This window comes from Dysidea avara, chromosome 2 (assembly GCF_963678975.1).
Source record: "Dysidea avara chromosome 2, odDysAvar1.4, whole genome shotgun sequence".
NCBI classification, from domain to species: domain Eukaryota; kingdom Metazoa; phylum Porifera; class Demospongiae; order Dictyoceratida; family Dysideidae; genus Dysidea; species Dysidea avara.
In genome coordinates, this window is record NC_089273.1 from 42190552 (window position 1) to 42214945 (window position 24394).

At 36.6% G+C, this 24394-nt stretch overlaps 1 long non-coding RNA gene across 4 annotated transcripts in view; it reads left to right on the forward strand.

Annotated features, from left to right (window-relative positions):
- LOC136247381 (uncharacterized) overlaps positions 1–17381 on the forward strand; it is a 93771-nt gene extending 76390 nt beyond the window's left edge. For 3 of the 4 annotated variants that reach the window (XR_010697459.1, XR_010697461.1, XR_010697458.1), the window contains one exon: positions 17218–17381. This is a non-coding gene — a long non-coding RNA (uncharacterized lncRNA). Of the gene's footprint in view, positions 1–8412; positions 8501–17217 lie in introns of all 4 variants that reach the window. The other variant, XR_010697460.1, reaches the window with a different exon arrangement.
- The last annotated feature ends 7013 nt before the right edge of the window (positions 17382–24394 follow it).

A 24394-nucleotide genomic window follows, 5' to 3' on the forward strand; every position in this document is an offset into this window, starting at 1 on the left:
ATACAAGAGATGAACAATACAGGCGAACTACAGTAGTAACCATTGAACCAATTTTCAAAGCTTCTTCTGTAAAACCTTTGTTTTGTAGAAGTACAGTAGTTGGACATCTTCTAGATATTGCATCTTTGAATGTGTCAATCTTTGGTACAGCTTCAACCACTTCCATTTCTACACCACCCATCACACAATCCTCCTCATCATCTATTGGATCTGGCTCAGAGGAGCAGGCTGCAGCAAGGAACTCTTCTTCCCAGTGCTCCTCAGATAGCTCACGGCACACTGGTAAAGATCCATCACCATCAAGGTACTCATCAACAGAACAGGTGCCATCACCTACAACTTGAGGGATCAAATCGTGGAGGTGAAATTCACTACCTACTGCTAGGAATGGATCAGCATCATCTTGACCCACATTACAAGTAGTGACATTGAGATCTTTGTCAAGTACGCCAGCTGACCGAAAACATTTGCATATAGTCTCTTTTCCCTAGCTTCACTGACAAAGTGGATGGCCTTTAAAACATTCAGTAACTCTGCTACCTGTGATGCAGTATCACATTCTTCAATTTTGGTAAGAACATATTGCAAAAACAACTGGTGATAGTGAAATTTGAAATTTTTTGATTATCCCTAGATCTAGCGGCTGCAATCAAGAAGTGGTATTTGCTGGAAGGAATACAACCTTAATATTGCTGTACTTATCTTTCATTTCAGGGGGGTGACATCCAGCATTATCCATCAGCAAAGCAACAAACCGAGTCTGAACCCTCAAACTTTGATTTATCTTTTTAAGAATCCTATCCAAGATATCCCCAGTCATCCATGTCTTGGACTGGCTGAAATAAGAGACAGGAAGAAGACTCTTATTAAGATTTTTAAACATATGGGGTTCTCATACTTCCTGATGGCAACAGGCTTTTCTTTACCACCATCTGCATTTGTGATGAATGCTATGGTAAACCTTTGTTTTCTTTTCTTTCCTCCTTTGCAAGACCGACCTTTTTGAACAAAACCATGTTCAGGTAATGCTTTCCAAAACACACCAGTTTCATCTAGGTTCCATATGTCCCTTTTCGCATAGCCTTGTAAAACCTCAGGGAGTCGCTCTTCCATGAGTCCACAGTTGCACCAGAAACATCACCGCTTTCTCCACTTACTGTCAGTTGTTTAACATTGTATTTTCTTTTCCATTTCTCCAGCCATCCATTGGAGCCTTTGAATTCACCCCTCCCTAGATGCTCTGCAATTTCTTTTGCCTTTACTACAAGTTGTGGGCCTGCTGGGTAAATGTTTTTAGAACAAGCCAACAGGTACCACTTATACAATACTTCATTTACTTCACTGAAGTCGGACTTTCGCGTGTGGAGGCTTACTTTGCAAGATTTATCAGAGGCATTACTTTCATACAAAGCCAATAGCTGCTCTTTCTCTTTTAAAATGGTTGCAATCCGAGTCTTCCCACAGTTAAAACATTGACTTAGACCTCTGACCCCTAGCTTAGGATTTTTCTTTGCCTCTTGTATAACTTCTATCTTCTGCTTGAGCGTCAAGTGCTTTCGGTATGTTGAACAAGAATCCGCCATTGTCACTGATTATACCAATTAGTTATAGACAGGTGCAATCATTGTCGCCAATTAGTTACTGACAAGTACAATTAGTTATAGCACGTGTTTATAGAGTGTAGAAAGTGTAGAAAAGCGTCATCATGGCTCGCATTGTTGCTCATCTTGAGCGTGTTGTTGTCTATGAGATTGATTCATATATCCGAGGGTACCATGCATACATGGATAGGTGGGAATATGAAGTTGGTGAAGTTTTACCGTTAAGAAGGGAGCCTGACAATGAAGTCGATGTTAATTATGTCGCCATCATGAAAGACGAAGAAATAGTTGGACATGTTCCGTTTAATTTAACTAGATTAATATCACAGTTTCTTCAAAGAGATGTTAACGTAGGTTTCATGGAAGTAGCTAACCGGTGAGAGAGTTAACCGAGGAGCTGGCTATGGCGTCGAGTTACCCTGCAAATACTGCTTGCATGGACCTGCACATTACATTAACAAACTGAAGGAATTAATTGCACCTTTGAAAGAATAAAAGCTATTGTAAATTGTGTAGAATATGTAACTATCATTATACTATAGTGATTCCTCTCGAGTACCTAAAGCGCTTCAGTAGCATCTGTTATTTAGAGGTAACAGCATACGCGTATGGTACCAGAGGGCACTTGTCGACTGTCCGTTGTCCGTTACAAGGAGGTGTCTATTCTGCAGAGGTTATGATTACATTGAAAACAATTAGCAAATGGCTGGGGCCATAGTTAACTGTCCGTAACACGGAGGTGTCTGCTATTCGGAGTGTCCATTAATAGAGGTTACACTGTAAATGTATTTTATATCTGGAGGCAATTGTTATAGTAACAATCATTGATATGAAGCATATTTCTACAAATGCGTAAGCGGATTTTCTCAAGAAAAATGCCAGATAATTTATGGTGAGAATAAAAAGGTGGACATGTCTGATTTGGCTCCATCAAGTGTTAAGAAAAAGGCGGTAACAGACTATATACTTTTATGGCTTCCATATAGAAAATCTATGATGATAGAAAATCTATGATGAAAATTTGGATGGATTGTGTCCGACGTTTTGAAGAAAATATTTTAGCAGTACTACAAATAAGTCAAATGTCAAGAACTTTTATAATTCCATCCTTGAGTTATTAAATGTTTTTTGAGGGCTTATCATTCACGAGGTTGCAGTATTGCATAGCACCATAAGAATAAATGTGACTGGTAAGAACCTCACGTGTTTGCACAATCCCTTTTATTATCATCTTCAAAAGAACGTTCAACTGAACGTTCCTTTGAAAATGAAGGAAACATTGAGTATTGAGGATTCCATTGATTATTCTAGAGTGGTTAATTTTGTGCATATTCTATTTAAAGATCGCCCTGAGGATTGCCTTTGTGCTGCCAGCCATCGTGGTTGCATTCTCGGGGCAGTTGCTACGAGGTAAGTATTGTGTAATGCTATAGATGGTATGAACAATCATAAAATGTCAATAATGCTTATTCCGTAATTCCACTGTTCTGTTATTCCGTATTCCGGGTTTTGATGGATCCCCTGGTTGTTGAGAATTTGATGGTTTGAGGGTAATAGCAGTAGTACATAGTTACCACTGGTCAATCTATACAAGTTTTATTCTATAACAATGATCTGTATGTATACATTGGTCATGAAAGACTTGCCAGAAAGTGAATGTTTTAACCCTTAAACCTGCAAAGAACTTTTGGGGAATACGTGTTTACACAGTATGGGGATGCATGGTAATGTTAGGTGGGGTATTTCTTTTAGTTTAATACAACACATTGTTCAGAAGTCTGTTCACTGGGCTATTTGGAGAAGGTTAAATGAACACTGTGTAACTACAGTGGCTTACTTGTTATGAAGTGATGAACAATGTTCAGTGAGTCGCATTTCCATGTTTCAAAATTCTTCCCACGTGTTTAATTTCAATAATTGTGGGCTTGCTTGTATGAGTCATATGTGACCTAATTTTAGAAAACCATTGATCTACACACAATAGTACTTTTGTAATAAAACGCTTTCAAAAATAATGGGTAAAAACGCAAGCTTCAGAAAAAAAATTTACTCAAGCTTTTATCACCTTGGTGGTCGGTGAATTGACACTCCAGTGGGTAAACTTTAGGAATCACCATGTTTCCCTATTCATAGGGAGTTCAAAAATCCTCTTTTCATCTTCATACACAAGTGGGTTTCTGAGTTACTGACGTTTGTTTACGTTGTGGTGACAAAAGAATTTACAACGATTTTTCTTCAATGAATTCGCCTTCTTCCGGATCACAGAAGAATACCTTTGGCAAAAACTATACCTTGGTGGATTCACAAATTCATGGTGAATACGATCAGCAAAGATTCAACTCTGTACGCCATAGTTATGATGGTTTATGTAAGCGCCTGTATATTATTTTCTCAGTGCCTTCTGTACATATTGATTTATTCGCTCGTCCGGCTGTATTTCCCACACTGCTTATCTTATGAAACTGAAACTTAGCCAATCCATTCCTCTCTCTGTCCCTGTAGACAACAAAGAACCAATAAAACGAATTTTGATAAATGTGCGTCTATTGACGGTTTTCTAAAATTAGGTCACCTGATAGAAAATTTTATGTGGAAACAAGTGAAACTGGTTGCAAATTGATAGGAGCAACCACCACCAAGTTATGAATCATTTTATAAAGGCATGTATACACCTACGTATTATTACATAACCTCTCTGATATTTTCATTTATCCACAGTACAGAAAATTGGAACATATCATATACTTTGTATGAAACAATAGTTTTATTGTCGGTTATCATTGTTTTCCCAATGGCTTCAATACATTTAGTAGTGGCCGTGCAATATACAATTAACTCTAATTACATTTACAGACGTTTTGTTAATTTTGTGTTAACAATTTTGTGTTGATACAGTAGGAAACACTGGTGCAATACTCCACTAATGTATAGTCTTCAAAATTTTATATTTAATTTGAACCCACAATGCAATGTAACAAGAGAGACTATATATTTGAAGCTCATAATCAGTGAATAAAATTGTTTTGCCTTTGTGTACTTCATACTACTTATAATTTTTGGAAGGTCATAATATTATTTGACCTGAAGTGTGGTGTGTGTGTGTATCTGAAACTTTTCATAAGTAAAGCTACAATATCTGGCTACATTTTAGTACAAACAGCGGTTTAATCAATATAAGGAGTCAACTGCTATAACATTTTGTTTTGTTTTGCTCACATGCGAATTGTGTGGAAAAGGTACCTTTTTGCAAATCCGGTTACATATTATGAATAAAGTTCATAAATCTGTTACCCGCTGGCCTGGTTTGTGAACTTAAAATCTGTAAACTTCTTGACAGTTTATTGACTAATTATTAAACTTGACAATGCACAGTATCTCACTAATTATATAACAACAATGATCATGTTTAATAGAAAAAAATTGTGATTCACAGTCAGGTAGGAGGATACTGTCGGAGTCAGAGGAGTATGCAAACTTCTAGCATTTGTTGGTGGAGAGAATTTAGTACACCCACCAGATTCTTGTGCATGGACTCTACTGACCTGTAAGCAATTCTGTTTTCTGTTTTTTTGTACTGACAGCTATGACATCTGAAAATGTAAGCTCAACATCCACATTTGCATGTGGTAGACACAATAAAATGTTTGCTTGCAGCGGGAAAGGACTTTGAATGCTGGTGTGTCTGCACCCTCTGAGATTAGGTACAAGCAATTCCAAAATTCTTCAGGACATTACCACCCTATTTTGACTCTGTCATAAACCTTTAGTTACATGCTCTGTCATTTTGAAGTGAATAGGGATTTGTGGTTTACATTACCACCCCAGCGATCCCTTCTTGTTTTGTGGCTTTTTTCAGCGATCCCTATTCCCATTTTAAAATTTCCAATTTTAATTTATCTAGTTGTGTACTTTTTAATTAATCCAGTAATGGATTATGAGATTTCTTTTATTGATAATAAAGACTGTTGTGAATAGTGTAATTTTGCATTCTGCATAGTAACACTGTCAACATTTCAGTACACACATGAAACTGATCAAATTGCAATGTGCATACAGACTGAGAGTCTCCTAATATGAGCTACAATTTACATTACTGGTGCCTTTAATAGCTGTCAAATTCAGTGCAAGGATTGTAGTTATACACTTGACTGCACTATTAGAGTATTTAACTGACTGCTCTATTAGAGTATTTAATCTGTATAACCCGCCCACGTACAATAATCACGGAGCAAAAAATAACCACCTTGCAACAAAGTCATCAGCCCAGATTAAGCTTCCTGACCTATACTGAGTTTAATAAAGATGGATTCTATTAGCCACAAGTAGCGCACACCAAGACGCAACTCTGAGTGTGATCTTGTATGGCTTCTCGAGTGTAATGGCATTTTGGCAAGAAGAAACGGCCTGGTTTGGGCTGTTTCCATCCGAAAACAAAATCAAAATAGGTCATGGACATGCACAGTGATCCATTCAGCAAGCCTTGCTACTTTAACCCAGGATTCTCCTTGTAAACTTCACTATGCCTGTGAAAGAATAATAATATTATGAATAATAATAATAATAATATGAACAAACTGGCAATTTTCAGTGTTGTCTGAAATACACATACTGTTTCCTTTTCACTTGATACTTACTAGTGGACCAATACTCATTGCGAATAACAACTAGAGAGTTGTTTTGAGTTGAAAGATGCTTTCTAAGGTGGTTTTTAGGCGTGCGTTCTATTAGAGTTTTTGCAAAAAAAAACATGGGCGATCCCTATTATGAACCCACTATCGTGGTTCATGATAAATGAATCAGCGTACAGTAATTTCAGGAAAACTTTAACAATTTTGTGTTGTTACATAACAAAATACGCAATCCTGATGCAGTGACTGCATTATTGAGTATAGTCAAAACATGTACATATTCTGAAATTATATGTGAACTCAAACCCACAATGCAATGTAACAAGAAAGGCTATAAATATAAAGCACACGATCATTATCTAGTCTACTTTTTTGGGTCGTCATTGGTTCGTTTAAAAATTTTTGGAGGGTCAAACAGTAAATGTTTGACCTGAAGCCTGTACTACTCATTGTTATGTTTCAGGAATACAGTGGAACCTCAGAAGAATAGTTGGAAATTTAAATTCTACAAAATCTGGTTATGGTAGCAGGTATGATTTTTCGTCACAGTCTTTTACATAGCTAAAATGATGTGATCATTTGTATCACTTCAGTAGCTCAATGTTTGTTGGACGGTGTGTTTTGCAAATGCATTGTCATGAGTGCAATATGGAAAAAAAAAACATACCAATGTGCTATTTTCCATATTGCACAAGTGTGGCGATGCTTTAACTAGTTTAAAGTGCTTTGTGGTTGTCTTTGTTTGTAGTGCTCATTTTATAGACACGAGTCGCACTGTATGTGGTTCAAAGGAATGCAAAATGCTGCTGTACTGAGTTGAAGCATTATAGTGGCCAAGTGTAAGATTCAAAAGGGTGTGTGTCAATCTAGTATGCAAATGAAATTGAATGATAGAAACAAGAGAATTTTCACAAAGCAATACCACAGATAAACTATAAAACTAAAAGATAGTTCAGAGGTTTACAGCAGTTGTTCAAATTATGCTTACTTAGCAATAATTAATTAATTACAAAGTAATTAATGAATTACAAAGTATTTAATGTATTATGGAATACATGTAATTACAACAAAACGCTGCAGTAAAACAAGGTTTAAGATGTATCTACAGCAGTAACTGCATGGGCACCTGATTTTTAGAAGTAGCAGGACATAAATTTGTTTTAATACATATGTATGGTTATACTGTACCAATTATGTTATATTACTGAGCTTGGAAATTTTAAACTATAACATTGTAAGATGCATGTGTACATCTCATAAAGGTCTATGTAGCTTATGATCTACGTACATGCATTAGCTGTTTAGCACATAACGTACAGTACATATGCGTGTGCAATGTATTTGAAGTATTTACATTTAAGTTTGTCTTATCGTGTAAATTCTATGCTAGATACATGCTGTCCTTATGTATGTATGTGTCTAAATCTCAATCCCACAATTGGTTTCTCCTAGGACTCCTATAAAAGGCAGTAGACTGACTGGAGTCCTGTATTGTTGACACGTAGCAAATTCACAGATGTATACCACAGGTGTATACATAATTTTGAAAAGGGAGTACTGCACATTACAGTAGCAACCTTGACTTGTAGTAAACCTATTAAATATTTTTGTGGTGCCTGTTGTGCTGAATTCCTACAGACTCACAAAAGCAGAAATGTTGAATTTGAATTATTTTAGAGGAGCCTGCAAGAGTTTTTGTATTGTACTGCAAGTGACTTTCATTTCATTTAGTACTTGTTGAACTAATGCAATAGCTTGGTTTTAAAATAGTGAAAGTTCTCTTCCAATGGTTTTGTATTATAGGCTATGTATGTTTGTTATCCTGTTCCATTACTAAATGCATTGGAGGTATCATACTCACTTGAGCTGCTCATCTAAAATCTCTTTGGTAAATATCAGTTTTGTTTTGAGCTAGTACAGTAGGTACCTACCATAGAGCAAAAGTTATTGGGGGGTGTAAATTGGAGACATAAGTCTCCACATTGGTTGCTGCAATCAGCAAAGCTTTGAGATACGTAAGATTCTGAAACCCTGCTTAGCGGACCTGAGTAAGATGCATATGTCACATTTCCAATAACAGTGTTTGCATTATTGTGTCAAATTGACTGCATACTGTAGTTTTGTAGTCAACTTTTGTGGTAAACTTCATTTAACGTTACCTTGTTGTTTATTCACTCATATAGTTGTGATGGATGGTACAGGTTCACAGTGACAGCAAGGATCTACAACAACTACAGTTAGATAGGAACAAAATAAAGGTTACATATGTTGGTATGTATTTTAGTGTTGTTGAAACTTGTGACAGAAACTAACATACTAAAGTAATTGAAAACATTTGATAGTTAAATAAATTTAAAACTGCAAACTAAAAGTTATAGCCATTTAAAACTATGCCGTAAGTCTTAATTGGTGTTGAGCAGTATTAGCGGTTAAAAATGGTACGGTTCTTTATAATGGTATTGCAGAAGTGCACAATTTGTAATACATGCATGTATATTTTATTTCAGCACTCTGACATGCTAAAGTAGTATTAATGCTGACCACATATGGAAGTTAGTGACTCTACCATCATCATTCTCAGTATTTCTGTACCAAGATTTTACAATGTAGTATTTTTTTTCTCAAGATCAACTGTACTCACTTATCCATTTTTGTATTGAGCAGTACTTGTATATAATAACTTTGTGTGGGAGGATCAAAACAAAAAAGTGTTCTGTAGTTGCCATACAAGCACAAGTGTTCTATATTGGGCAGTTATAGAACGCTTTAATAGACCACAGTTCTATATCAGGTAGTTGTAGAACTGCAACGTCTTTATTTTGTCCTACTTTGAGTGAGTGACCACTCACTCTTGGCCAGTACAACCAATCAACCAAGCCAGTCTAGGCTGATAGCCTGTACTGCACTGACTGACCAGTCAGCCCATCCAGTAAGAGGAGAACCACTGGATATAATTTATAGACACACTTCGATGATGGTTGCTTGTGGTCAGCAGCAGTGAATGTTCTTACTATGTTTTGTTCACATAAACGGACGAGCCTTAGGAATATCATGGAAATGTGCTTAATAAAGTGAAAACTTTTAACTGTTGGGAAGACAGACTAGACTCACTAAATGACTAATGCAGGCGCAGCACATAAGTTTCTAATCGTTTTGTGTGTCTTGTGCATATCTCAAGTTGACAGTTCTCTATACCAGATAAAGTATTGCCTTCGCTCTTGCTACAGTATACGGGAAATATAGCACTCAAAGAGTGGTCTCAAGACAAAATATAACACTTGGCTTTGCCTCGTGCTATATTTGTCTCTCGCCCACTCCATCTAGACCACATCTTGTTGTTGTACGTATCTTCACTGTTGCTTGTGACATAAGAAATGTAGTGTTTATTAGTAGAAACAAGCCCAATACATCTAGTTCTAATTAGTAGCGCACTTGTTCCAATTAAACGCCTTTGTGTTACCAATGTTACAGATGCATAATCTGCTGTTTTATGTCACCCCGGAGACAGGTATCTATTACCTTTCAAAAGTAAACATCAAGACATTCTGTTAGCTATTCAGAATTGCAGTCATTGCAGTGCAGTGATTTTTCTAGAACTCTAACCCAGGAAATGGCAGCTATATTCTGCTATCAATTGGAGAGGTGGGGCACTGACTAGATATGATAAGCAATAGGTATCATGTTCCATCTAGGGGATCAGGGGCATGCACTCCTCCGAGTTTTGGAAAACAGGCACATATCACGAGGGAACAATTTGACAAAGTCTAAAGCCCTAAGTTTCAATAGAGTGTTGAGCATGTATGATCACTTTACCACGTGAGTCTGGGGGAATTTACTCAATGAAAAACAAGTATTGTTAGTGTTTTCAGTAGTTTTCACTGTATCCTGTGGATGCATACAAATTAGAGTCAATGTTTTAATGGTTAGGCTTTTTCTTTAGCCACGTGGTTAACTGTGAGGAAATCTTATATAATTGTAAACAGAAATTGCATGTGCACCAAATTCAGTTGCAAAATTTGTGTTTTTGCTTAATTAATGCAATGCTTCATTGTGCTGTACTGCAATGCATTTGTTATGAGAGGTATTATAAATTTCAGCTACATAAGTGTGACACATTGTACATATACGCTACACACATGTGCATACACATTCATACTGACACATACACACTGCAGCCAGATCATACATTTACAAAACTCAAACCCACAATCTTTTACAACATGTGTACCTATAAAAACACTGTCCACAGCACTGTGTAAATAAATTTTATTCATTCATCATTTTTTGGAGAAGGTCATACGATTTTGGAGGTCTTTATATATTTATCTCTCTATTAATATAATGTAAGAACATAATTTTATGTAGCATCTCTGGTTTGCTATCCTCAAGTTCAACATTACTGAGTATTTATCTATCTTGAGCTTCCTGCACTGCCATGCTGATCTAGTACTTTGCTTTAACTATTTAACCGGCACAAACTTTGGCTAAAACTTGCCATGAAATAATGTATGCAAGTTAAACGTTCATGCCATCATATACCTTCAGAAAATGATTAACTCCCTCTCAGTTCACTGTATTGAACTGAAATCAATGTGGTAGCTTTGCCATTCATTGGAAAATCATGACATCTAAAGCTCATGTGATGGCTGTGATGCCATGTGTTCACAAGCTGAGACTAGAGGAGGTCGGAAGTGTAATAATCGCTACAAAAAATTGTTTGTGTTAATTGCATTTTTGAGATTGTTCAGCATGAAGAAGGGCAGCAACATTGAATGTTGGCCATTAGAATATCATTTCTAACCTTCTTTGTGGTAGCCAGTTGTTGCTATCGTTCGTCTGGAGGCTTTCTTCATCTTTATAACTAGTCTCGTGTGATCTCGACTAGGGCGCATGCACGCCACTAGTGTATTAGTGAAGTAGGCTGCATAGGATGACATCTTGGGGGTTTATTTATACTGTTTTCTCGAGTGGGACTCCTCTCTCCATCTTTCTAGCTCGTCAACGAAAACATTTACAGTGTCCGTGGCATGGCGCGAGATCTTGCGTGATTTATACGTAGCCCCAAGTTTAAAAAACTAACTTATTGGGTGGGGCTTAACGGGGCTTATTGTGCCAATGCCATGTACTCATCATATTTCATCAATCGGGAGGTATTTCAGTACCAAAAAACGTCCAGTACGCTTTTCAATACAAAGCCATTGGGCTCACAAGCATGCTTCCGACCTCCTCTGAGCTGAGAGAAAGCAGACATTGATTTTCAGCATGTCTTAACAAGTGACTGAATATTGTATCTTTGTCTAAAGAGCTCAATGAATATACTTTCCACTGATTAGGGTTAATGTAATTAGGCCAATTTGATACCAATTTAGAAGCTGTTGAGTAGCCATGCATTAGCAGGGTTCCATTTAAGGGGGGGGGGGGGGGGGGTCACCCCCCTTGAATAATTCTTGTCCCCTTTCAATTGTTTAAATGAAAGTGCATCAGAAGCAATCTACCTACGAGAGTCTAAAATCCAAAAATTTCTGGAGCAGCATGTCCTTCTCAGGTACATGAGAGTGCACTAGAAGCAATGCACTAGGATTGGAACGAATGTACAAATACACCCTCCAACTTCTTTTGAAAATGTTACCGAAGCTTTGAAGCTTTGTTACTGTTGTCATGTCAACAATAATGAACACAATTGATGGTTATTACGGTGTACACTGTAGTACAAACTCCTACACTTTGTTATAGCTCCACTATAACCATTGTTTAAACTATAACTAACCAAAAAATATGTTAATGGCAGCTTCCACAAGGAGTGACAATACTTGTGCTACGGGTTTAGCTTGTTAGTATCTATGGTAACAAAGCTTCGGTGGGGTAAAGCAGCATCTGAATGTTATGAAACTGAATGAAGCTTTGAACAATTTGTCTCAACCCTACAATGTACGAGAGTCTAAAACACATTTTTTCCTGGAGCAGCATTTTATCCTCAAGTACCTCAGAACATACCAGTAAGTGAGTATAAAATCCAAAAATTTCTGGAGCGGCATGTTATTCTCAGGTACGTGAGAATGCACCAGAGACAATCTGCAAGAGTCTAAAATGCACAGATTTTCTGGAGTAGCATATAGTTCTCTACCAGAAGCAATCTGACAGTCTAGTGGGCATGGCCCCTAGATGCCATGCACATTAAAAGTATGCACAGAGATGCTTATACTGCCGCCCCCACCTTTATCACTCCTCTGATTTGCATAACTTGGTAACTTAGGGGAATTTCAGCCATCTTCCATCCAGCACGTACACCCTGGCTGAAACATGAGGTAAACAAAGCGTATTCTTTTCTATCAATACTTGTCAGTGAAGTCCTTAACTTTCTGTATAATCTTCGCAGTCTTTTCATCTATCCCTGCATGTTGATTAAATCCTGGAGTATGCAATAATTTACTGGTGGTACTAGTGGCAGTGTGTTTGTATGGGGTATATTCGGCATTCATTCCTCTGTAGTATATTATGAACTCTTGCTGCCACTATGTAGAGTTACTTTGGTGGTTTCATTACCAATATCTGTAAAATATTACAATGCCAACAAATTGTGATCATATTTTTACAATACTGAAATGACACGTTTCTCTGGCAGGCTTTGGTAAATAGAACAAAATTTTGGGAAATTCTTCCTGTGTCGTGACAGTAGTGTTTTCAGCTACCAAATCCTCAAATAATACTGGAATTGAGTAGAAGTTGTCCATGTGCATCAAAGTATATGCATCAATGTTACCAGTAGCGGAATCATCGGTTATTCACAGCATTATTCTCCCTTTGACAGGCTTTTTAGGCATATACTGCAAAAAGAGAACCAGTTTTAGTTCTGATCATGCTCTCATCAATAGAGATTTTTGATGTAGGTCTTACGTCTTTCCTGAAGTAAATTAATCATTGGTTGTGCTTTCCATAGCTTATCAGTAGATAAAGAAGCAACAGAGTTATCCACTAGATGCACATATCTTTTGATTTCGATCTCTTGATGCAATTGTTATTTCAATGGGCTTGGTCAGGCTTTCAAGTTACAAGGAATATTGGCCAAATGACCCAATTTTATGTTTCATGGTTCCATGCAGTAATTGTAATATGACCCTCTAGTTATTGGTGACGAACGGTATGTAATATTTCTGGAGACACAACTTTGCTTGTCTACGTATTGTTAGTTTGCAACAGCAACTCATCAAAAATTTCTACAGGTGGAGATAGCAGTCCTCCACAGCATTTGCATCCATACGGCCCAGGCAAAAAACCAGTAAATGGGAAAATTTTATGAGCATGCTTTGAGTTTTTTTGATTCTTTCCAGTTCCATTTAGTTTCTCCCACAATACTTACTGTGACTACTTCATGTAACACCGCTGCCTCATGTTCAAGAAGTATGCCTGCTCCACCCCCCAACCTTGGCCTCTTTGTGAAGCACTGTGGATGATTTCTGGTGTATCAGTGCAACTTGTTCCTTGTATCTCAACACTACATTCCACTTGACGCCCCTATGTCGTGAAGTACCTCGGCCTCTACCACTTCATGAAACACTGTGATTGATTTCCAGTAAAGCACTATGATTTCTTTTTTCGTGTAGCAACACTACCTCCAACTCGAGGGGACCCCTAGCCTGCCTCTCCTTTGTGAACTACTTCAGCTTCTTCCTCTTTGTGAAGCACTGTGGTTGTATTTTGTTGAATGCATCAAGACTTCTTTCTTGTGTAGCAGTACTACTCCCCATTGACGGCTATCCTTACCCCTCCTGTGTGGCAACACTACCTCCAGTTTGAGGGGACTCCTAATCTGCCCGTCCTTCGTGAAGTACTTTGACCTCTTCCTCTTAGTGAATCACTGTAGATGAAAACACCAAAGCTTCTTCCTTGTGTATCTATACTACCTCCTCCTTGAGGATTATCCTTACCACTCCTCCGTGAAGTACTTTGCCTCTTCACGAAACAGTGTGGCTGATTTCTGGCAAAGCACTGCTACCTTTCCCTTGTGAAATACTGCAGTTTCTGTTGGTTTCTATCTTTTCCCTGGCTGATTTCTCCTTGGTGAATTACTGTGACTACTTGCTTGTGTAGCAGTGCCTCTTGATATATGCATGCTCTGATTTACTACAACTCCCTACATTGCATGTTCAATGGATAACAAATTAATCTATTACATGGCTGCTCTTGATCATGTTCTGATGTTGCAGTGTTGCACTGTTGGTATGATACATCATTATTGGAATTAGAAGCAATAAAACTAGTAATAATCTTGCTTTATATAATTGTACAGGTATAATATATGTAGCTATGTATAATACGCATCTTATACTTTAGCCTACCTGGTTCAGAGCTACAGAGGCTGTCATCACTGTTGAAGTTTCTCTCAACTAAAAACAATAGAGCACCTTAGTCTATATGTTCATACAAGTCTAATATAGCTAATACATATGTCTATAGCTTTAGCCGTATGCAATTCAGAGTTATTGAGATCTGTAGCACCGAATCATGCTCAGCTGGTAAAGGACATCCTTGCACTTTAAGTAGACAATGGTCACAAATATCCCAGTCTGATTCACTGATCTATGTGTTCCCCTTCACTATCAATGTTTTCTCTTATACTGTCATCGTACAAGCTCTCGCTGTCACAGTCTGCTGAGGCTAGAACATTAAGGCGCTGTTCTTCCTGGTTGTTTAACTCTTGCAATTCCAGCAGATTCAGTACCTCCAAAGCTACATGCGTATACATAAGGTATAGCATTATTTCTGCTATTACTCACCATATCCACATGCTCGTAGTGATGAATCATAAAACCATGGAGATGCCATTTTGAAGTAGATCATGTGAGGAGTGTGAAAGTTTGTGTCCTATAGGTGACCACATGTGACGATACTTATGGTTGTTTCTTTTTGCATACATCATGTTGGATAGTACATCTGCAATAACACCATGGGACACTAAGTAATAGTTAGACTTCAGACCACAGGGTCTGCATAATTTAGTAACCTGATGGCCCTGTGTCATGGCGCCTGAGCGAAGCAAAGGGCCTGAGGTTTACTCATTTTAGCTGTAGTACCAGATGTTCGCATTGAGCTGACTAGTAGGCTGAAGCCATCAAACAAAAGTAGTTTACACTGTAGAAATATGTCCAACTAAATCTTTGTCACAGAGAATCTGCACAGCTGACAGTCTGTAAATTGTGTGATGGCTTATATACAGTGAGGCAAAGTTATGGAGTGGCTATAAACAGAAGAAAACAGCAAATATTTAACCATTTTGTGTTACAGAATAAATTGTTCACCCCTTTGTGAAAGGCTTTTACTTAGCAAAGTGATCTTTGGGACTGCAAAAGAGGTAACTGTTTAATGTAAACTTTCTATACCAATTGATTGAGAATCAGTTGAGACCATCATCATGTGGCCATTATGCTAAGTTGACTGGACAATACAGGTAACCGTTTAGGAACCAATCAATGTTATCAGTATCTGGAAATGGTTCAGCTATATAAACATTAACTAGGGCTGGGCAATATCTTGGTAATATCGTTGTACCGTGGTTCGCAATAAAATGTGTATTGTCTACATTTAGTGAAATGATAATATTATGATATCGATACTGCCACAGCTTTCACCAATGATAAGGCAGCTCTTGTAGTCCCATGATATTGTATCATGACCATTCATATGTAGCTACTGACAGGTGAGACAAGAGATTGATAATAGCAGAACCAAAATTTTGCAAAAGATCTGGAGATGCTCCATTAGAATAGTCAACCACTCTCAGTGACCAATGTCATTATAAATAGTACTATCACTATATGTTTCTATACTTTGTACCAGGGACTAAAATTTCAATACTACCCAGCCCTAGAAACAGAACCATTGTTACCTCCCTAATACAAAAGGAAGATAGTAGCCAATTGAGACGAGAGTATCCCTTCCTTAAGCTCGCACAACTACAGCACATGACGTGTGTCATAACTCAGTGAAGTGCAATTACACAACCATTTGTCTCCACAGCATATACTTAGCATTTGGCTATCCTTATGCCTTTGTTCTTTTCTTTTATATTAGGGGTGTATATATTGAAGTGTACCTACGTATGTATAACTAACCTGAGAATATAAGTTACCTGGAGCCTTTGTATATCTTGATTTGTGCCTTGATTTCATGCATGAGTGCATGTGTGTGGTTACTGAGAGTGTAACCCTGCATGTATGTATGTATGTATTTGATTGTACCATTTGGGGTTTTCACCCCCTGGGCAAACCAGCTGAGCTGACTGCCCAGTACCTAATCTTAAATCTTAAATCTTAACCCACAACTGAAGACATTTAATGGGACCTAGCCTATGGGTTGTACGGTGTGACAATAGGGATACTCTGCTTATCAGCCCAACATGGTACCGATAAGAATGAAGCATATCAACGTAAGCAGTGGGTGTGATCTGTAGTTTACCTCATACAGAACTGTAACTGTGACAGCTAAAGAGTTCTTGCAACAAAAACATAGTAGTGAAATATATGTTGAGGACACTTCTTTGTGTGTATTAGTGTTTATTATTGTTTGCTGGTGATTCCATAGTAATTGTTAAAAACTTTTATTTGTGTGTTTTATGGGGATTGTGTTTTATGGGGATTGCATAAGTAGTTTATACATATACATAGTATTATACATATACATAGTATTCTATTTTAAACACTTCTGGATACTAAAGTTGTTAGTTTACATATTGTACACGTTTGTAGGTACGTAACCTAATACGAGTCAGTCATAGGTATTTTTTTTACCAATTATTTTTCTGGCCATAATTCATTTGTTTGGACAAAAAAATGTAATAAGCTATGTTAAATGGAAACATGTGCACAGAAAAATTACTACTACCTTGTTATCACCACCGACCAAATTCAAACCAATTTTTGATCACTGCACATACATACATATATACGTGAAGTATAATAAATTGTATGATTTCATTCTTCATCTTTCCACAGATATCAGTTATGTAAGAAACAGTTGTTGACTAAAGAAGCACCTGGAAGAAAAGATACAAAATAACACACAGCACAAACTACTACTCTATATGGTAACTTTTGTATATTTATTAATCTATTTTAAACAATCCGTATAATAATTGTCACCCAGTGTGGCACTTTAACACTCCTGCGAACTGCAGTAAGGGCCATTAAAAAGTTTACACTTTGTTTGGTTTTAACATGGTTATAAAAAACAATTAGTTTAACGAAACTATCTTTTTAACAAAGCCACGGATATGCAGTAAATATCATATCACGAATTGTTAAACTGTTGTTTTAACAATATGATTTGTTAAAATGATTGGTTTAACAATACAGATTGGTAAAACTGTTGTTTTAACTAATTTTTTTTAATGATAGGATTTGTTAAAATTTTCACTATTGTTTTAAATATTGTTATTAAAACACAGTGTAAACTTTTTAATGGCCCATACTGTAGGATATAGTATACATTGAAGCTACATACAGAAGAATGTGATATAGCACAACAAACATGTGTGTACACCACACACTACATATATGCACACATTGATACATGCACATAGAGCCAGATCATACATTGTTTACAAAACTCAAACCCACAATTAATTACGACGTGTACTTACAAAACTACTGTCTACACTACTGTGCACTAATTTTCTAATAAATGTCGTTCAATATTTTGGGAAAAGTCATTTGGCCCTTAATATCAATAATACTATCAGGTATTATTAGTAAAACTCAAACCCACAAGTGATTGTAACTGGTAGTCCTATAAAATACAGTGATCCTATGAAACTTACAGTGTTCCTATCACTTTGCAAAAGCTTTCATTTTATTATTTTTGGAAAAGGTCATACACTTTTGGAGGCCTTTGTAACAATATGTGAAATGTCATATATATTATATAGTTATACAATGGGCACGAATGTTCTGCCTGATGTAAATGAGCCTGAGGGCCGTTAGGCCTGAAGGCAAGTGCATTTATACATGCAAAACACAAGTGCACGTTGTATAACTGTTGTGAGCACCTAATAGGTGGGGAGAGTCTCACAAAACAGCTGCAACTCTTATAAAGGCCAGGTTTCTAACATCATATGTGGGTAACAGAGCCGAATGTTGTGGGATGGCTTGTTCCCAGACAACTTGCAGTTTTATGTTTCATATAACACTAAAGAGTACATTTGAAATGGAGCAATAAATGGCAAACATTGTCTTTGCTTAAACTTGACGACCATTTTAATGATACGAGCGTCCATTATAAGATTACATGATCTATTGTGTACCACTGGATTCTGTAGCACATGGGGATTCTAGTTTATAGCCATAGCACCAAGTATGGAAAAGATATTCCTTGTTTAACGAAGTAGTTTAAGCCATGGCGGACGTTTGATGAAGAAGACTGTTTTCTAAGTGGTGTGATGAAAGCTGTTGTACCTGACTACAGTGATGCTTGGTACTGTTATATCGTGGAGTTCATTATGAGTAATGTAGTGGCTGTGGGATCTTTCTATCATTAACTATACTTACAAAGTTCTTTTAGTTTGTAAAGAGGTATTTGTCACAGCCTAAATGTAGGCTTACCAGATTTGATAAGTTATCAGACAGACTTTGAGATTTTTAACCATGTCGATAAAGTATCAAATATCTTAACACTCTACCCTAGTACTTGTTGTCCATCTTAAAGGCCTCCAAATGTGTTTGACCTTTTCCAAAAAATGAATCAAACTAGTAGTTGATAACATGTTGTAAAATTGTGACAGTTTTTTATAGTTGAACTCATTACAATCGATTGTGGGTTTGCATTTAAAGTTTTGAAAATAAGGAACAGACATTGATTTGTTGTTTATGGCAGAAACAACCTATGCCCAAGGCTTTTCTTTGTCTGCATGGGGAAAACAGATCAACAGACAGAGACATATCCCATCTTCATAACTTGTTTCAATTGTGAGTTTTGATTGATTAAATAAGTGCCTGTAATTTATTTGCTATATTGTTGCTCCATTGATTTTTATCTAGCTTGCACCATATTTTCCTTTGATATGGTAAACATTGGTTCACCAGTCACAAATTATGTTACAAAAAGGAAACAAACAAGTGTAAGGAAAAATGCCTGCATGCATGACTCATGCCTTATTTTCTTTCACAGCACTTACAGCAATGCTGTAACACGGAAGTGGTCACTTAACCAAAAGTTTTTTTCAACAACACACTGCTCTAGGATTAAAAGCACACTAGCCAAATGTTTGGTGAAATCAAAGAGAGCTAGGGTTGGAGCAAGCAAAGCAAGTGTTTCGGAAAAGCTGGGCCAATCTTAGTTCACTAAGGCCAATCTTAGTTCACTAAAAACTTACCTTCATACAGACAGTAAAAGAATCGCTATGCTTAACAGGCAAACCTCAATTTAATGTTATGATTGCTTTGTTTCTTCTTAACCCGAGTGGCAGTAAAACTTAGCTTACTAAAATGGAAAAAAAGTGCAATACATCCTAGGTTTAAACCCTGGATTATCAGTGTGTTAGATTAGTGTGCTACCGCTGCCAGCTACTTATTGCAAAATGTTAACTAACTATTAGTCTTGAGCTAGCTACACATTGGACCTCTGCAGTAGTGCAATGACTTGGAACCAGCTGCAGCTGATGCTGGCCCTCCAAACATGTAGGTTTGAATATTAGAGCTGTGTGATACTATCAGTGCTACCTGGTATTGTAGTACCAAGTGGCAATACTGCACTCCAATATTTGGTATTGTAGGTATTGATTTTGTAGATAGTTGATGATATTGGATCACATTTTCAATTTGTTTGAGTCAAACGTTTCCTATTATTATGATATAAAGTTTGCATCTTCATGTACAAAAGGCCAAATTTAATGTGCACATTAGCTAAGTTATCTCATCATCATGTGCAGTTAGTATTGATACCTAAAGTATATGTGACCGAATTTTGGAAAACCGTCGATATACGCACAACAGTACTTTTGTAATGGGTAAAAAACGCAAGCTCTAGAAAAAAAAATTATGCAAGTTTTTATTGCCTTACTGGTGGGCGAACTAAGCCTCCAATGGATACATCCTGGGCATCATCGTGTTCGCCTGTTCATAGGGAGTACAAAAATTGTTGTTTCATCTCCATACACGAAATGATTTCAAAGTGACAGACGTTTGTTTACGTTGCGGTGAAGAAAGAATTTACCAACGATAGTTTTTCAGTGTATTTGCCTTCCTTCTTGAACACCGAAGCATGCCTGGGACAAAAGCTATACCTTGGTGGATGCACAAATGCATGGAGAACACAATGAGCAAAGATTCAATTCCGTACGCCATTGTATCAGTAAGTTATGATGGTTTATGTAAGTGCCTGTAGATTCTTTTTTCGATAGCTTCTGTACATATTAATTTATTTGCACGTCCGGCTGTCTAGTGCTGTATTTCCAACGCTGCTTAACTTATGAAGCTGAAACTTAGGTAGTCCATTCCTCTGTCCCTGTAGAAAACAAAGAACAAATAAAATGCATTTTGAAAATTGTGCGGATATCGACGGTTTTCTAAAATTAGGTCACATATTGTGATACCCTTCACATTACACTTGGTAAGTGTTATAAAGGTCTCCAAAGTTTATAGCTAGTCCTTTTCCAAAAAGCAATCATATTAGAACACACTTGTTTCCAGTAAATGTGTTGCTAATAGTAATTTATAGGTGCACATGCTACAAATGATTGTGGGTTTGAGTTTTGCAAATACAGTGATGTGGAAAATAAATAATGAACAAATCAATAAGTAAATTATTAAAACGATTGTAACTTGAGAACGAAATAACGTACAGGGTTTAATTTGCACCATCGTGTTTTGCCATGAATAGGGAATCAGTTGTTGAGTAAGTTTTGCTTTTGTTTACTGCATACAAAGGCAAAATTATAAAAAAAAGAATCAATCGCTTCATATGATGTAAACAAACACCCATAACTTGCGTGTCCTTGAGTCTATTGCAATAAAGCAAGCGTTTTCCAATTCCTCTTGAGTAGATAAATAGGATGATATCCAGAGGTTTGTGTTGGTATTCCTTTCCTTCACTAAGAAAAAGATTTTCAAAAAAGTTTACGGCAATAATGTGTAAATATTTCATCCATTGCTTTTTACTGTAAATTTAGGCTTGCGTGATTGTGTTGGGTTTTGGCAAATCCAGTGACAAATGTGTATTGTGCATGGTTCACATACTGTACATTAATACTGAATTAGCTCTGATAATAGCATTTTTACGAACTAAGAGATTTCAGTTTGGTGCCAAGTTATTCAGAGTATTACTTGTTACAAAGTTCTCCAAAAGTGTATGACCTTTTCCAAAAAAATGACATCTAGAAAAAGTCGATACGATGAAGTATGAACAGATAGTTGTGCGCTGTATTTTTATAGCTGCATTTATTACAATTGATTGTGGGTTTATGTTTCTAGTGCTACAATGGAAGAATCAAAAATGGCTTTTGGCAGATAGAAAACTATTATTTTAACACTACTGACTTTAAAAACTTTTTTCCATCACTAAATCAAATAAGTGATAGCATCTGATTATGCACATTAAACTCTGTAATATGCACATCTGTGACTGAATTTTGGAAAATCACCCATATGGGTGCATTTGACAACTAAAATATTTAATGATCAAATCACAAACTTTATCGTGCATATCTACTTGTTAATGGTTTTAGGCCATTCCCAATACCTTAAATTACAAGAAAGTTTTTGAAATATTTTCAAAACTGTGCCCTACTCTTATTAGCAACCCACTAAACACGAAAATTCTAATTATTTCATACGCACCCATATGGGTGATTTTCCAAATTCAGTCACATTTCATCATGGTCCCAACTAATTGATGATACTACTAAAAGGTATTAGTTACAAAACTCATCACACAAGTGTACTGTGTAGCTAGTGGTTATTTTTTGGATATTTCAAAGGGTTCTTCCTTTGAAAGCATATTATTTCCAAGACTTGTTCTTTTAAAAAAAATTCCACAATACAAGTTTTTTTTACGCAGTCCATTGTTTGGTGTGGATACATGTGTTCTTCAGGTTTAACTCAGTATTAATGACTGTAATCGTTGAACAGTATCATTACTGCAAGTTAACAACTGATCTAGGTCTGTTCTTGTGATTCTATGATCAAACTGTCAACTGTTGTGATTTTCTCCACTTGAGACTCCAGTAATATTTCCAATGCATAGGGAGTAGAATATTCTGTGTTTAGTTTTTTTTTAAAGCATGCACACATCCCTTGACACAAGTTTCAAGTTTTTGAAGTACGCCTGCATGCTCTCTAAGTTTAGGAAATATTTCAAAACTATCGACTGTATACAATATTACCGTAATTCGCTTTAATTTTTGCAAAAAATTTCGTGATAAAAGTTTTTGTGTAAAATATTTTTGTATGATTTATGTGAATGACTACTCTATTAGAGTAGTTTGATCTTGTATGAAAATTTTTGTGCAAGAAATTTTCATATAAATTTTGCATACGAAAATTATTTTACAACAAAAAAAAAAGCAAATTACGGTATGATGTGTAATACTCAGTACCGCAGCTATTTTGTTGTTGCTAAGATTCCAATAGTGCATGATTGTAAATGTGGCATTTAATTTTTTACAATGTGAAGTACTATCATGTGAATACCCCCTGTTACATTCAATTGTGGGTTAACATTTATAGGGCTGGGAATAAGAATCAGAAATACATTATTGTTTACAGATTTTTGATGGCCTCCCATATGTATATTATTTATGAATATTTAGTTAGCTAAATTATGGACAGTGCATGACCAACTTCTAGCTCAGGGACATCAGAGTAGATCTGTAGCACCCGTGGACCAAAATGTCCACAAGATCAATATACTCTAATACAGCTTCTTCTTGTTTTGCTACAAAGATCTCCAAAAGTGCATGGCCTTTTCCAAAACAAATTTAATTCTATTGGAATATACACGTGTTTCCAGTAAAAGCGTAGTTAATATTAATTTATAGGTGCATATGTTATAAATGGTTGTGGGTTGATTCTGCAAAAACATACAACACACACTTTGAGAATTGGCAGGTTATGCTTCATTTTCAGCTATGTTTAGCCCGTTACACAGCATTACAAGCAAAGAACACTATGGGAAGGACCTCTGCAATCAATCCTGTCACAATGGAAAACTCATCACGTGACACATGAATTGACTTTTTTGTAGCAACCCATTGGAAGTGTTTCAGGTTGTACTGGAGGCACTTTTGGGCTTGGTTATACTGAACCAAAACTGCAAAGGCGCCATGAAGGTATTGTGAGGCTGGTTGTAGGGTGATAGTTTAATCCCGAACTTTCATGATCCCTGATATACAGTGCTATCATACTGTTTGATGTATATAGCAGGTTTTTACTGTGAGAACTTTAATCTCACATTTTGGGCACTTCGCAATATTAAAGTTTGCGACTTATTTCATCATCAGAATTTTATTTCTTACAAGGTTTATAGCACCTGTAAAAGTGTCATGTTGGAACATTCGACAACAAACCAACTGCTTGTTTATGTACATAAACAGCTTGCTGATCTTTTATAATGGCACATCAGCTGCTCGTTCCCTGCATAAATCAGAATTGGTAAAAAATATTAACTTTTAGCAACAATGAAGCATTAAAAACGCTTTGTATAATGTATTTTGTGCAGCATTTAAATATATCCTCTTATTTTGCTACAAAGGCCTCCAAAAAAGTGTATGACCTTTTTCTAAAAAATGAATAAATGGAATACTTGTTTCAAGTTGAACGTGTATGCATCATCAAAAGTGTTTTATAGGTGCAGTTGCTACAAGTGATTGTGGGTTTGAGTTTTACAAATAATGTGATGTGTTAAGAACAAACCCAATGTTCAGTTATGCTTGTATGGTGCAATAACATAATTTCACAAGGCTAGTAGAGTTAGTGGTATGAGATATGTATCGATATATGTGACCCAGTCTGGGAAAACCGGTCTTATCGCCCATGTCAGCAGATTTGATTTTTCAGGGCACAAAACTACATGAATAAACTATCTAATTCCACAATCAAATTCAGCTAGTCTTGAGTGGTCTGGTTTTGCTGGCTGCTTTTCCCAAGCCCAGTGGTAATCCGTACGTGCGGTCTGGGGCCT